The sequence below is a fragment of the Phoxinus phoxinus genome (assembly GCF_949152265.1).
Source record: "Phoxinus phoxinus genome assembly, chromosome: 12".
Lineage (NCBI taxonomy): Eukaryota > Metazoa > Chordata > Actinopteri > Cypriniformes > Leuciscidae > Phoxinus > Phoxinus phoxinus.
Genome location: NC_136887.1, coordinates 1,361,736 through 1,376,020, shown reverse-complemented (window position 1 = coordinate 1,376,020; position 14,285 = coordinate 1,361,736). Strand labels below are relative to the sequence as shown.

The window sequence follows — 14,285 nt, the reverse complement described above, 5'->3', positions numbered from 1 at the left end:
AGTTTCACAGACACCGAGCGCTTGCTGAAGAGCAGAAAGCTAACGCTGTTGTGTGCCGGAGTCCGTGTGTAGCTTGCGTGTATGCCATCACACGCTACGTCATGACGCAGCACCAATCAGGATTGGATTAGTTTCATTCATACTACAGACACAACGCTCAGGACGTTCCCCAAAGTTTTGTTACCGACGCAGTGCGAGTTCCCTCGAAAGGGAACATACCCTGAGAACAACCTGTGTGTAGAGCTAGTGTTAGTGGATGAAACTCTTGCAGTCTGTGTGGTAGAAGATGTCTATACACATGCAGAAAATGTTAAATTAATTATATTATAAAGTTGACCCTGTCCCATGGCCAAATTAAAGTCCTTTCTACCCCACATTCCCTTCCAGCAGCCCCTAGTGAAAGATAATTTGGATAAAACCAATTAGGAATGTGTGCTGTAGGAGACTGAAAACAGAGGTCAGTGGCCTTCAGTGGTCAGCTTGCTGGACAGTGTCTGTTGAGGAGATCTACAGCTCGACACTATAGTGGCACGCGTGCATTGAAAGAGCTCTGGCGACCCTGACAGTCAAAGGCCCAGTTGCCCAGTCCGATATCCAGTCGAGAATATCCAGAACAGCAACACACTCTGAAAACTAGAGGTTCTTCATTGGCATCTATGCTTCCATAGAGAACCTTTAACATTCCATTCAACAAAAGCTTCTTCACACTGAGAAAAAAATGGTTCTTTCAAGAACTGATCACTGAAAGATTCTTAGGGAACCAGATATGGTTCTTCTATGGCAGTGGTTCCCAAACTGGAGTACGTGAGGTGATAGAGGTGTACGCCAACACAACACCTTAAAATAGCATTAAAACCAAGCATGGGTTTCTGACAGGCAAAATGCCACTTCTAGTGTAAAAACAGGAGGTCAAATACATGGCATCCAATCAGATTAGCTCATCTTTTGTGGTTCATCCACACAAGCAGCGAGCATCCGTCAGATTGTGTGCGGACTGTGCTGCCTCAGCGAATCACGCTCATGCTCTTAGCTTTGTGAAAGAGGCGATGTAGCACAAATATAGACACAGACTGTGTTTAGAGATCGCTTTAAGACTCAATCTCTCTTTGATACAAAAACATACTCTGTGTGAGTTCTGGTTTTTAAGGTTGATGATATATTATATGAGCAAGAATGCAATTTTTCCTGAATATCCACGTGATTGCAAATGTGACATTGATTTTATACAACAGTTCACTAAAAAAAAGTGTCAAATTAAGTGCTGTACATTTGAAACGCTTTATTGTCAGCTGAATAGTAGTTCCAGTGAAAGCCACAGCAGAACTGCAGCACAGCGGAGTTTCATTAGAGAACGAATCTGCAGCTTTGAATGAATCTGGAGATACCTGGTCAATACCTGTGTTTCCATCCAAAGCTGTGCATTTAACTCGTGTGCATATTTGTAATATCGCTGAAAACTAGTGGTCGACCGATATTGTTTTTTTTATGGCCGATATCTTACAGGGCAGGGTGGCTGATGGAGGATGCAAAGCAGAACTTTATACTTTATATTTATTTGAATTAGGCTAATATTTAATCATTTAGAAATAAATAGAAAATTAATTTTAAATAAAATCTCTAAATAAAATAGACTTACTTTAGATCGTAGCTTTCTGATTATGTAATCGTATTACAGTATTTTTCACAAATAAAGAAATTTTGGGAAAAAATATTAATAAAAAGTAAGTAAACACTGTAGGCTGACCAACAAGGCACTCGGTAATCTGGCAACTCATATATTTTACATAAAGGTAACACTAATTTTCCACACAGCACAGTAATGATGCTTTCCTGTCATATATCCTATCACACATCACATTCACACTTCAATAAGACCAAAGAACACCGGTTATGCGTTTACACGCCGGGAGAAATCAGGCTATGGGCAACAATCTAACGGAGTCGAACGGTTTATGACTTTACTGTGATAAAGGGAGACGCATAACCGAAGGGTTAACGTGTTCACATGAGCACTACCTGATTATTCAGCATAACCGACGGGTTAACGTGTTCACATGAGCACCACCTGATTATTCAGCATAACCGGTGGGTTAACGTGTTCACATGAGCACTGCCTGATTATTCAGCATAACCGACGGGTTAACGTGTTCACATGAGCACTGCCTGATTATTCAGCATAACCGACGGGTTAACGTGTTCACATGAGCATTGCCTGATTATTCAGCATAACCGACGGGTTAACGTGTTCACATGAGCACTGCCTGATTATTCAGCATAACCGACGGGTTAACGTGTTCACATGAGCACTGCCTGATTATTCAGCATAACCGACGGGTTAACGTGTTCACATGAGCACTGCCTGATTATTCAGCATAACCGACGGGTTAACGTGTTCACATGAGCACTGCCTGATTATTCAGCATAACCGACGGGTTAACGTGTTCACATGAGCATTGCCTGATTATTCAGCATAACCGACGGGTTAACGTGTTCACATGAGCATCGCCTGATTATTCAGCATAACCGATGGGTAAACGGGTTCACATGAGCACTGCCTGATTATTCAGCATAACCGACGGGTTAACGTGTTCACATGAGCACTGCCTGATTATTCAGCATAACCGGCGGGTTAACGTGTTCACATGAGCACTGCCTGATTATTCAGCATAACCGACGGGTTAACGTGTTCACATGAGCACTGCCTGATTATTCAGCATAACCGACGGGTTAACGTGTTCACATGAGCACTGCCTGATTATTCAGCATAACCGACGGGTTAACGTGTTCACATGAGCACTGCCTGATTATTCAGCATAACCGGCGGGTTAACGTGTTCACATGAGCACTGCCTGATTATTCAGCATAACCGACGGGTTAACGTGTTCACATGAGCACTGCCTGATTATTCAGCATAACCGACGGGTTAACGTGTTCACATGAGCACTGCCTGATTATTCAGCATAACCGACGGGTTAACGTGTTCACATGAGCACTGCCTGATTATTCAGCATAACCGGCGGGTTAACGTGTTCACATGAGCACTGCCTGATTATTCAGCATAACCGACGGGTTAACGTGTTCACATGAGCACTGCCTGATTATTCAGCATAACCGGCGGGTTAACGTGTTCACATGAGCACTGCCTGATTATTCAGCATAACCGACGGGTTAACGTGTTCACATGAGCACTGGCTGATTATTCAGCATAACCGACGGGTTAACGTGTTCACATGAGCATCGCCTGATTATTCAGCATAACCGACGGGTTAACGTGTTCACATGAGCACTGCCTGATTATTCAGCATAACCGACGGGTTAACGTGTTCACATGAGCACTGCCTGATTATTCAGCATAACCGGCGGGTTAACGTGTTCACATGAGCACTGCCTGATTATTCAGCATAACCGGCGGGTTAACGTGTTCACATGAGCACTGCCTGATTATTCAGCATAACCGACGGGTTAACGTGTTCACATGAGCACTGCCTGATTATTCAGCATAACCGACGGGTTAACGTGTTCACATGAGCACTGCCTGATTATTCAGCATAACCGACGGGTTAACGTGTTCACATGAGCACTGCCTGATTATTCAGCATAACCGACGGGTTAACGTGTTCACATGAGCACTGCCTGATTATTCAGCATAACCGACGGGTTAACGTGTTCACATGAGCACTGCCTGATTATTCAGCATAACCGACGGGTTAACGTGTTCACATGAGCACTTCCTGATTATTCAGCATAACCGACGGGTTAATGTGTTCACATGAGCACTGCCTGATTATTCAGCATAACCGACGGGTTAACGTGTTCACATGAGCACTGCCTGATTATTCAGCATAACCGACGGGTTAACGTGTTCACATGAGCACTGCCTGATTATTCAGCATAACCGACGGGTTAACGTGTTCACATGAGCACTGCCTGATTATTCAGCATAACCGACGGGTTAACGTGTTCATATTAGCACTGCCTGATTATTCAGCATAACCGATGGGTTAACGTGTTCACATGAGCATCTCCTGATTATTCAGCATAACCGACGGGTTAACGTGTTCACATGAGCACTGCCTGATTATTCAGCATAACCGACGGGTTAACGTGTTCACATGAGCACTGCCTGATTATTCAGCATAACCGACGGGTTAACGTGTTCATATTAGCACTGCCTGATTATTCAGCATAACCGACGGGTTAACGTGTTCACATGAGCATCTCCTGATTATTCAGCATAACCGACGGGTTAACGTGTTCACATGAGCACTGCCTGATTATTCAACATAACCGGCGGGTTAACGTGTTCACATGAGGACTGGCTGATTATTCAGCATAACAGACGGGTTAACGTGTTCACATGAGGACTGCCTGATTATTCAGCATAACCGACGGGTTAACGTGTTCACATGAGCATCGCCTGATTATTCAGCATAACCGACGGGTTAACGTGTTCACATGAGCATCTCCTGATTATTCAGCATAACCGACGGGTTAACGTGTTCACATGAGCACTGCCTGATTATTCAGCATAACCGACGGGTTAACGTGTTCACATGAGCACTGCCTGATTATTCAGCATAACCGACGGGTTAACGTGTTCATATTAGCACTGCCTGATTATTCAGCATAACCGACGGGTTAACGTGTTCACATGAGCACTGCCTGATTATTCAACATAACCGATGGGTTAACGTGTTCACATGAGCATCTCCTGATTATTCAGCATAACCGACGGGTAAACGTGTTCATATTAGCACTGCCTGATTATTCAGCATAACCGACGGGTTAACGTGTTCATATTAGCACTGCCTGATTATTCAGCATAACCGATGGGTTAACGTGTTCACATGAGCACTGCCTGATTATTCAACATAACCGGCGGGTTAACGTGTTCACATGAGGACTGGCTGATTATTCAGCATAACAGACGGGTTAACGTGTTCACATGAGGACTGCCTGATTATTCAGCATAACCGACGGGTTAATGTGTTCACATGAGGACTGCCTGATTATTCAGCATAACCGACGGGTTAACGTGTTCACATGAGCATCGCCTGATTATTCAGCATAACCGGCGGGTTAACGTGTTCACATGAGCACTGCCTGATTATTCAGCATAACAGACGGGTTAACGTGTTCACATGAGGACTGCCTGATTATTCAGCATAAACGACGGGTTAACGTGTTCACATGAGCATCGCCTGATTATTCAGCATAACCGACGGGTTAACGTGTTCACATGAGCATCTCCTGATTATTCAGCATAACCGACGGGTTAACGTGTTCACATGAGCACTGCCTGATTATTCAACATAACCGGCGGGTTAACGTGTTCACATGAGGACTGGCTGATTATTCAGCATAACAGACGGGTTAACGTGTTCACATGAGGACTGCCTGATTATTCAGCATAACCGACGGGTTAATGTGTTCACATGAGGACTGCCTGATTATTCAGCATAACCGACGGGTTAACGTGTTCACATGAGCATCGCCTGATTATTCAGCATAACCGGCGGGTTAACGTGTTCACATGAGCACTGCCTGATTATTCAGCATAACAGACGGGTTAACGTGTTCACATGAGGACTGCCTGATTATTCAGCATAAACGACGGGTTAACGTGTTCACATGAGCATCGCCTGATTATTCAGCATAACCGGCGGGTTAACCTGTTAACCTTCACCAGAGCGAGGACGCTCTGAAGCGTTTTTTTTTTTAAATAGTTCAAAGTTACTATCAGATTTAATGTTATTACCTTGACAAACTATACATCATTAAAAATATATAAGTCTCACGTTTCAGTATTTGACCACTATTGTATTCTGAGAAACTTATAGTGACAGTTATGTCTTAATTTGTGTCAGGATTTATGTAATGAAAAAATGAGTCGATACCTTTAATATGAATTATGAGCATCAGCTGCTCCATTCAGAAAAAAACTCCGGTGCTGTTGTCTTGAGAACGCGTGACAAAACAACGTTCCTCAGGGCTTTTGGCTCAAAAATGTGCAGATTTGGAGAAATATTGATATATTATCATAGGTTTACATCATATTTCTATAGACAGGAATAATATTTATTGAATTTATATCCAAATGCGTCGATGTATACATAAAGAGCGCTGGATACTCTGATGTACTGTGTTTTCAATCCATACAGCAGGCTGAGGGCGCCATTTGCACAGTTTTTTCCAAATATGGGAGCACACGAAGAAGAAATAACCTGTGACCTTCCAGGACGTCACTGACATAAACAGCTAACGTTAGCTTTCAGAGATCGCTATAACATGCAGATAAAGATGTTTTGAAGACAATAAACATGATTGCAATGATATTTGATTTACCTGTGTTCTTCGAGCCATGTCAGGTATTTTTATAATAATAGATTATATGTATAATGTAGCAGTGCTAATCGGTATAGACTTTACAATAGTGCAGAATAATATCAAATCATATATTTTCTGTCTGATTTTCTTTTCTGAAGCCAAATAAGCTCATAGAAGATTATTTAAAACACTCGACTTGCACTATAAAGTAAGTTTGGAGCTCAAACAGGGTTTTAATCTCATAAATTGTCGTGTATTGATGGTGTGCTAAGCTAACATGCTAGCTAGCTCTCTAGTTGCACCTGCCATCTAGCTGTTATTTTTTATGATTTTTTTTCTAAATCGGAATGCTTACTGAAATATTTCTTTATTTAAGAAAGGCATTTGATACAGTTTCAAATGTGAAGTGAAGATTATGAAAGAAATTAGGGGGTGAAACACCGTGATTAGCCAGTCGTTAGCGATTATAATGGAGACAAAGGAAAAGAATATTTATGGCCATAAGCCGGCTGGAAAGGTGTAAATGTGTGCAGGAGAGAGTGACACTGAATGGGGCTCGTTTGCACCACAAAACAATAGAGACAATAGACTGAATAGATGCTAATAGATGACAATAAACACAAGTTTGCATTTTAGAGTCAATTCAAAATAAAGTCATTTGAGATGATCTTGAAAAACATTTAACAAAATACAGAGTTTTAGACTTATCACCTTCAAATTTTAAATATAACATGGTCAGACATGTGTCTTTAGCTGGAGTGCATTTCTAGAGTGCTGACGGGCCAACTTCAATTTAATTTTCATGAAGATGTTTCATAAAAATAAATTTCTAATAACTTACACAACTTTGAAGCTATTCATAATTTTTTGTTCATTATGACAATAATTCATTCTACATTTCCAATAAAGTGGCAGGTGTCAGCTTTCAAATGAGACCATACTTGAGCTTTTAGGACAAAGGGTAAATTAATTGAATCTTTTTTAGGTTGGGTATGCTATTTCTGGGGATTTTTCAAAAGTGGCGCTGAAGGCTAACAGGTTAACGTGTTCACATGAGCACTGCCTGATTATTCAGCATAACCGGCGGGTTAACGTGTTCACATGAGCACTGCCTGATTATTCAGCATAACCGACGGGTTAACGTGTTCACATGAGCACTGCCTGATTATTCAGCATAACCGACGGGTTAACGTGTTCACATGAGCACTGCCTGATTATTCAGCATAACCGACGGGTTAACGTGTTCACATGAGCATCGCCTGATTATTCAGCATAACCGACGGGTTAACGTGTTCACATGAGCATCTCCTGATTATTCAGCATAACCGACGGGTTAACGTGTTCACATGAGCATCTCCTGATTATTCAGCATAACCGACGGGTTAACGTGTTCACATGAGCATCTCCTGATTATTCAGCATAACCGACGGGTTAACGTATTCACATGAGCACTGCCTGATTATTCAGCATAACCGACGGGTTAACGTGTTCACATGAGCACTGCCTGATTATTCAGCATAACTGACGGGTTAACGTGTTCACATGAGCATCTCCTGATTATTCAGCATAACCGACGGGTTAACGTGTTCACATGAGCATCGCCTGATTATTCAGCATAACCGACGGGTTAACGTGTTCACATGAGCACTGCCTGATTATTCAGCATAACCGGCGGGTTAACGTGTTCACATGAGCATCTCCTGATTATTCAGCATAACCGACGGGTTAACGTGTTCACATGAGCATCTCCTGATTATTCAGCATAACCGACGGGTTAACGTGTTCACATGAGCATCGCCTGATTATTCAGCATAACCGACGGGTTAACGTGTTCACATGAGCATTGCCTGATTATTCAGCATAACCGACGGGTTAACGTGTTCACATGAGCATCGCCTGATTATTCAGCATAACCGACGGGTTAACGTGTTCACATGAGCACTGCCTGATTATTCAGCATAACAGACGGGTTAACGTGTTCACATGAGGACTGCCTGATTATTCAGCATAACCGACGGGTTAACGTGTTCACATGAGCATCTCCTGATTATTCAGCATAACCGACGGGTTAACGTGTTCACATGAGCATCTCCTGATTATTCAGCATAAACGACGGGTTAACGTGTTCACATGAGCACTGCCTGATTATTCAGCATAACAGACGGGTTAACGTGTTCACATGAGGACTGCCTGATTATTCAGCATAAACGACGGGTTAACGTGTTCACATGAGCATTGCCTGATTATTCAGCATAACCGGCGGGTTAACGTGTTCACATGAGCATTGCCTGATTATTCAGCATAACCGACGGGTTAACGTGTTCACATGAGCATCGCCTGATTATTCAGCATAACCGACGGGTTAACGTGTTCACATGAGCATCGCCTGATTATTCAGCATAACCGACAGGTTAAGAACATGCATGTGAACACTCACTTATTCCCTAAAGTGAAGTACTTACAGTTTCTGGCATCTGTCGCTGAATTAATGGCGTATTCTCTCAGAGACGATTTTGTTGACTATTATTAACAGTGAAAAAAATTAGAAGAATCAATATTTATTGTTAAATGAGTTGTTTGAAGCTGCTTTTGATTTCCACAAATGACTGATTTGATTTGTGCGGTGTTCAGACCTAAAGACTGTTATTAGGCCTATATCATTTAGTGACATTATTATTATTATTCATTTGTATTGTTATTAGTGTCATTAAATGATTTGTTAATGTGTTATTGAAACCAAACAAAATGCTGAGGAACACCGCTGCCGTTTTCATCTTGGCTCAAACAGCTGTAGGCCTACAAGAGTGAAGTGTGTGTTTAATAACGAGCACTCTTGACCATTAGTGGATAGATAACCAAATAATGTGGGATGTAGTTTTGTAGTCGGTTTTAAAAACATTTATATTGAGGATCTCAATCCTCATACACACGTGGCGGTGTCGCAAGTGTGGTTATGCAATGTCGTTACGAAATTAGGCAAATTCATTGTAGTTCCTAATATTAATGTAATAATAATACTAGCCTTATAGCCTTGCAATGATTGGATTTGTTGGTCCTGAGACTTCCACAGAAGATCTACGTATGTTTTAATATTTGACCACTTTTTGCTATGAAGAGTTTCAACCAGTGTAAGAGAATGTAGTTCGTTTCTTGGAAAGAAAAATATATTATAACAGAATTCACAAAAATTACTACATTTCAAGAGTGTTTTAGATCTGAACATCTAAAATCACTGATAGAGAAAGCACACGTTTGAAGGCTAGCCTAATTGGACTTTCATAGTTACTGAGATATAGACCTTGTGACAAGCCCTCTGTGTGACAACTAGCCCCGGTCTGAGCATAACTATGGGAAATATATCCAGATCCTGCCGAAATCCCCTGTATTTCCCGGTTTCCCTCAGCGTGGGGAGCAGTGCAGGGCATCCAGAGCCCGAGAGACACGATGAGCAGAACCACACCCACAGACACAGCACCACTGCAGAGAAACATCTGTGTGTTCACCACACACACACACCGCTGACGTCATCGTGACTGACAGCTGTCTCGGTCTGGATCCACAGCGTGTTCACAGACACACACACTCACACACACACACACACAGCGTCTCGAGCTCAGTCACTGTTAAATATGGGTGTGATGATGTAGCGAGCGCGAGCAGGATCAATAAACTCTCTCCGGTCAAAGTGACGAGACTACCGAATTCAGTCATAACGATACAACCATTCGCATTATACATCATGTATTGTATTATACAGATACTCCCACACAGCAGTGCGTGTGCCGGCGGTTTCCAGGTGCTAAATGAGCATTGGTGGTACGATACCCAGTGAGTCGCCGGAGGGTCTCAGGTGTCCGCGGGCAGGCCGAACACGAGCGCTGGATCCCCGCAGAGAAACACGCCGGCCCCGGGAGTGTGGATGAGGCTGTCGAGGCGGTTACTGTGGGGAAAGCGTTACATTAGTCTCCACTACACACACATCCGAGAGAAACCCGACTTCCCAATCCTACTACTGTGAAGGTCTCGTTTAATATTCATGAGCAACGCGCTTTCGCTATTGGAAGGAAGCGATGCGGCGTCACCACTGTGTAGACTAGCTGAGCCCAGCGATAGACCGTACTTAGCGCGTGTCAGCTTTAATTTGATTTATATATGTGGTTGCCAAAACTGTTCGAACGGTAAGATTTTTTTAATGTTTTAAAAGTAGTCTCTTCTGCTCACCAAGGCTTCATTTATTTGATTCAAAATACAGCAAAAATAGCAATATTGTGAAATATTTTCTATTAATATTTTAAAGTGTAATTTATTCCTGTGATCAAAGCTGAATTTTCAGCATCATTACTCCAGTCTTCAGTGTCACATGATCCTTCAGAAATCAGTATAATATGATAATCTGATGCTCAAGAAGTATTTATTATTATTATCAATGTTGAAAGCAATGTACAATTTCTTTTCAGGATTCTTTGATGAATAGAAAGTTCAAAAGAACAGCATGTATAGGAAATAGAAAGCTTTTGCAAAATAACAAATGTCCTGTCACTTTTGAACAATTTAATGCATCCTTGATGAATAAAATTATTAATTTCTTTAATTTCTTTCCAAAAAAAAAAAAAATCTTACTTACCCTAAACTTTTGAACAGTAGTGATAATGTTACTCAAGCTTATTTCAGATAAATTCTGTTCTTTTGAACTTTCTTTTTTACTTCTTTTAAAACATTAAATATCTTACCAGTCTAATAATTTTGGCCACTACTATATAATATATATAATTAAACTTCAAACAAACAAAGTCATGTATAGACAGAACTGCAACAATACATAAAAACAGCCATCAAACAAATATATTAAAGGACTCACAAACAGAAACAGTTTTAATTACTTTCTTATTATGTGAATGAAAAAGTTACTTCGTCATAGCCCACTGTGAAGGACGTCACCCAAAACTATCAGATACAAAATTGTGAAGAAGTGCCGTCATGTATTCATTTGAAGTTAATTTGTCTATTACATTAAAAATACAGCTGTGATGTCATAGAAGAACCATTTTTGATTTCCCAAAGAACCTTTCAATTAAAAATTCCTAGTTTTAATAAAATCCTGGATTTAAAAAATCTAAAGAACCTTTTTCCACTATAAAGCACCTTTTGTCCAAAAGAACGGTTCCATGGATGTTAAAGGTGAGATATTACGCCCCCTTTCACAAGATTCACTCAAATTTGCCCCTTTGAATGCAAATGAGCTGTTGCTCCGCCTCCGTTCAGAAGAGGGCGGAGCCTTTACACTTCAGAAACACCGGCAATAAGAGAACATGCCAATCTCACTCATCCAGAATCCCAGAATAACCAGTAGCGAGTGCAGTTTTACGGAGAGACTCAGGGAGAGTTTCTGGATATTAGTGGAGACATTTCTGTAGTTGTTGTGGAGTTACACTGATCATCTCATCATCATGTTGAACTTTTACACAAGTGTCCACAGTTCCTGAGGTGTTTATAAGACAGCGCTGATATGTTCTGGTCACTAGTGTCCAGTGCTCGTCTGTGCTCGACCACAGAACAGTTTCATGCTTTGCTGGATCTTCTGTCGTCGCTTGAGGAACCAAATGTTGGCGGCGTGTGTGTAAACGTGCAGATTAATGGCCGGTAATATTATAAACATGCAGATTAAGGGCCGGTAATGTTATAAACGTGCAGATTAAGGGCCGGGAATGTTATAAACGTACAGATTAAGGGCCGGTAATATTATAAACGTGCAGATTAAGGGCCGGTAATGTTATAAACGTGCAGATTAAGGGCCGGGAATGTTATAAACGTACAGATTAAGGGCCGGTAATATTATAAACGTGCAGATTAAGGGCCGGTAATGTTATAAACGTGCAGATTAAGGGCCGGTAATGTTATAAACGTACAGATTAAGGGCCGGTAATATTATAAACGTGCAGATTAAGGGCCGGTAATGTTATAAACGTGCAGATTAAGGGCCGGGAATGTTATAAACGTACAGATTAAGGGCCGGTAATATTATAAACGTGCAGATTAAGGGCCGGTAATGTTATAAACGTGCAGATTAAGGGCCGGTAATGTTATAAACGTGCAGATTAAGGGCCGGTAATGTTATAAACGTGCAGATTAAGGGCCGGTAATGTTATAAACGTGCAGATTAAGGGCCGGTAATGTTGTAAACGTGCAGATTAAGGGCCGGTAATATTATAAACGTGCAGATTAAGGGCCGGTAATGTTATAAACGTGCAGATTAAGGGCCGGTAATATTATAAACGTGCAGATTAAGGGCCGGTAATGTTATAAACGTGCAGATTAAGGGCCGGTAATGTTATAAACGTGCAGATTAAGGGCCGGTAATGTTATAAACGTGCAGATTAAGGGCCGGTAATGTTATAAACGTGCAGATTAAGGGCCGGTAATGTTATAAACGTGCAGATTAAGGGCCGGTAATGTTATAAACGTGCAGATTAAGGGCCGGTAATGTTATAAACGTGCAGATTAAGGGCCGGTAATATTATAAACGTGCAGATTAAGGGCCGGTAATGTTATAAACGTGCAGATTAAGGGCCGGTAATGTTATAAACGTGCAGATTAAGGGCCGGTAATGTTATAAACGTGCAGATTAAGGGCCGGTAATGTTATAAACGTGCAGATTAAGGGCCGGTAATGTTATAAACGTGCAGATTAAGGGCCGGGAATGTTATAAACGTACAGATTAAGGGCCGGTAATATTATAAACGTGCAGATTAAGGGCCGGGAATGTTATAAACGTGCAGATTAAGGGCCGGGAATGTTATAAACGTACAGATTAAGGGCCGGTAATATTATAAACGTGCAGATTAAGGGCCGGTAATGTTATAAACGTGCAGATTAAGGGCCGGTAATGTTATAAACGTGCAGATTAAGGGCCGGTAATGTTATAAACGTGCAGATTAAGGGCCGGTAATGTTATAAACGTGCAGATTAAGGGCCGGTAATGTTGTAAACGTGCAGATTAAGGGCCGGTAATGTTATAAACGTGCAGATTAAGGGCCGGTAATATTATAAACGTGCAGATTAAGGGCCGGTAATGTTATAAACGTGCAGATTAAGGGCCGGTAATGTTATAAACGTGCAGATTAAGGGCCGGTAATGTTATAAACGTGCAGATTAAGGGCCGGTAATGTTATAAACTTGCAGATTAAGGGCCGGTAATGTTATAAACGTGCAGATTAAGGGCCGGTTGTCACGGCTGTACTTTGTATTGTCCTTTCTGCCGCGTGTGTGTGTGTGTGTGTGTGTGTGTGTGTGTGTGTGTGTGTGTGTGTGTGTGTGTGTGTGTATGCGCGTGTTTGTGCTTTTCCCCCTACAGGCGCGCTGCGGAGCTGAGCGGTAATCAGGTGGATTGAGTGCACCGGTGCACAGGTGTGCCTATCAATAAAAGCTTCCTGTTTGGCGTCCTCTGGGAGCGTTCCTTCTTGTCACACCGATCCCTGGCCAGGACCGACGTGTTGATCTGCGTTGCGGCGTAATTGTAGAGTTTGGAGATAGACTTTGTTGTGAGAAATGTGCCAATAAAGAGAGTATTGTAACCGCCGAAAATCGCTTCCTCCTCCTTCATTGTTGCTCCCTAGTAAGGGCGTAACAATTGGGGGCTCGTCGAACTAGATTTGTCTTTGAATTCGCGCAAATGATTTAGAAAAAAAAAAAAAAAAAAAAAAAAAAAAATCGTTGAAGAAGGATAAGTGGAATGGAGTACGTTTGTATATTTTCCGCTTATTTGTAAATTGGTATAGAGCATCACAGTCCCGCCCACAGCCCGAGAGAGCTCTGGTGCCGGAAGTAAATTTCCCATTCATTTCTCCCATTGACTTTTGGAAAAATCCGTATCTAAAGAGTTTTAGAGCATGTCTGAGGATAACCAGCTATGGCTGAACTCATAAGCATACAACATATCATTTCGAGTAAAAAAACGAAGA

At 41.7% G+C, this 14,285-nt stretch overlaps 1 protein-coding gene across 2 annotated transcripts in view; it reads right to left on the bottom strand.

Annotated features, from left to right (window-relative positions):
• Positions 1–10,356, bottom strand: part of jakmip1 (janus kinase and microtubule interacting protein 1) — a gene marked incomplete at its 3' end in the record, with an annotated part of 77,090 nt that extends 66,734 nt beyond the window's left edge. Inside the window, exon 1 of one of the 2 annotated variants that reach the window (XM_079631196.1) lies at positions 10,153–10,356. The remainder of the gene's footprint in view (positions 1–10,152) is intronic. The other variant, XM_079631198.1, reaches the window with a different exon arrangement.
• Between the last annotated feature and the right edge of the window lie 3,929 nt (positions 10,357–14,285).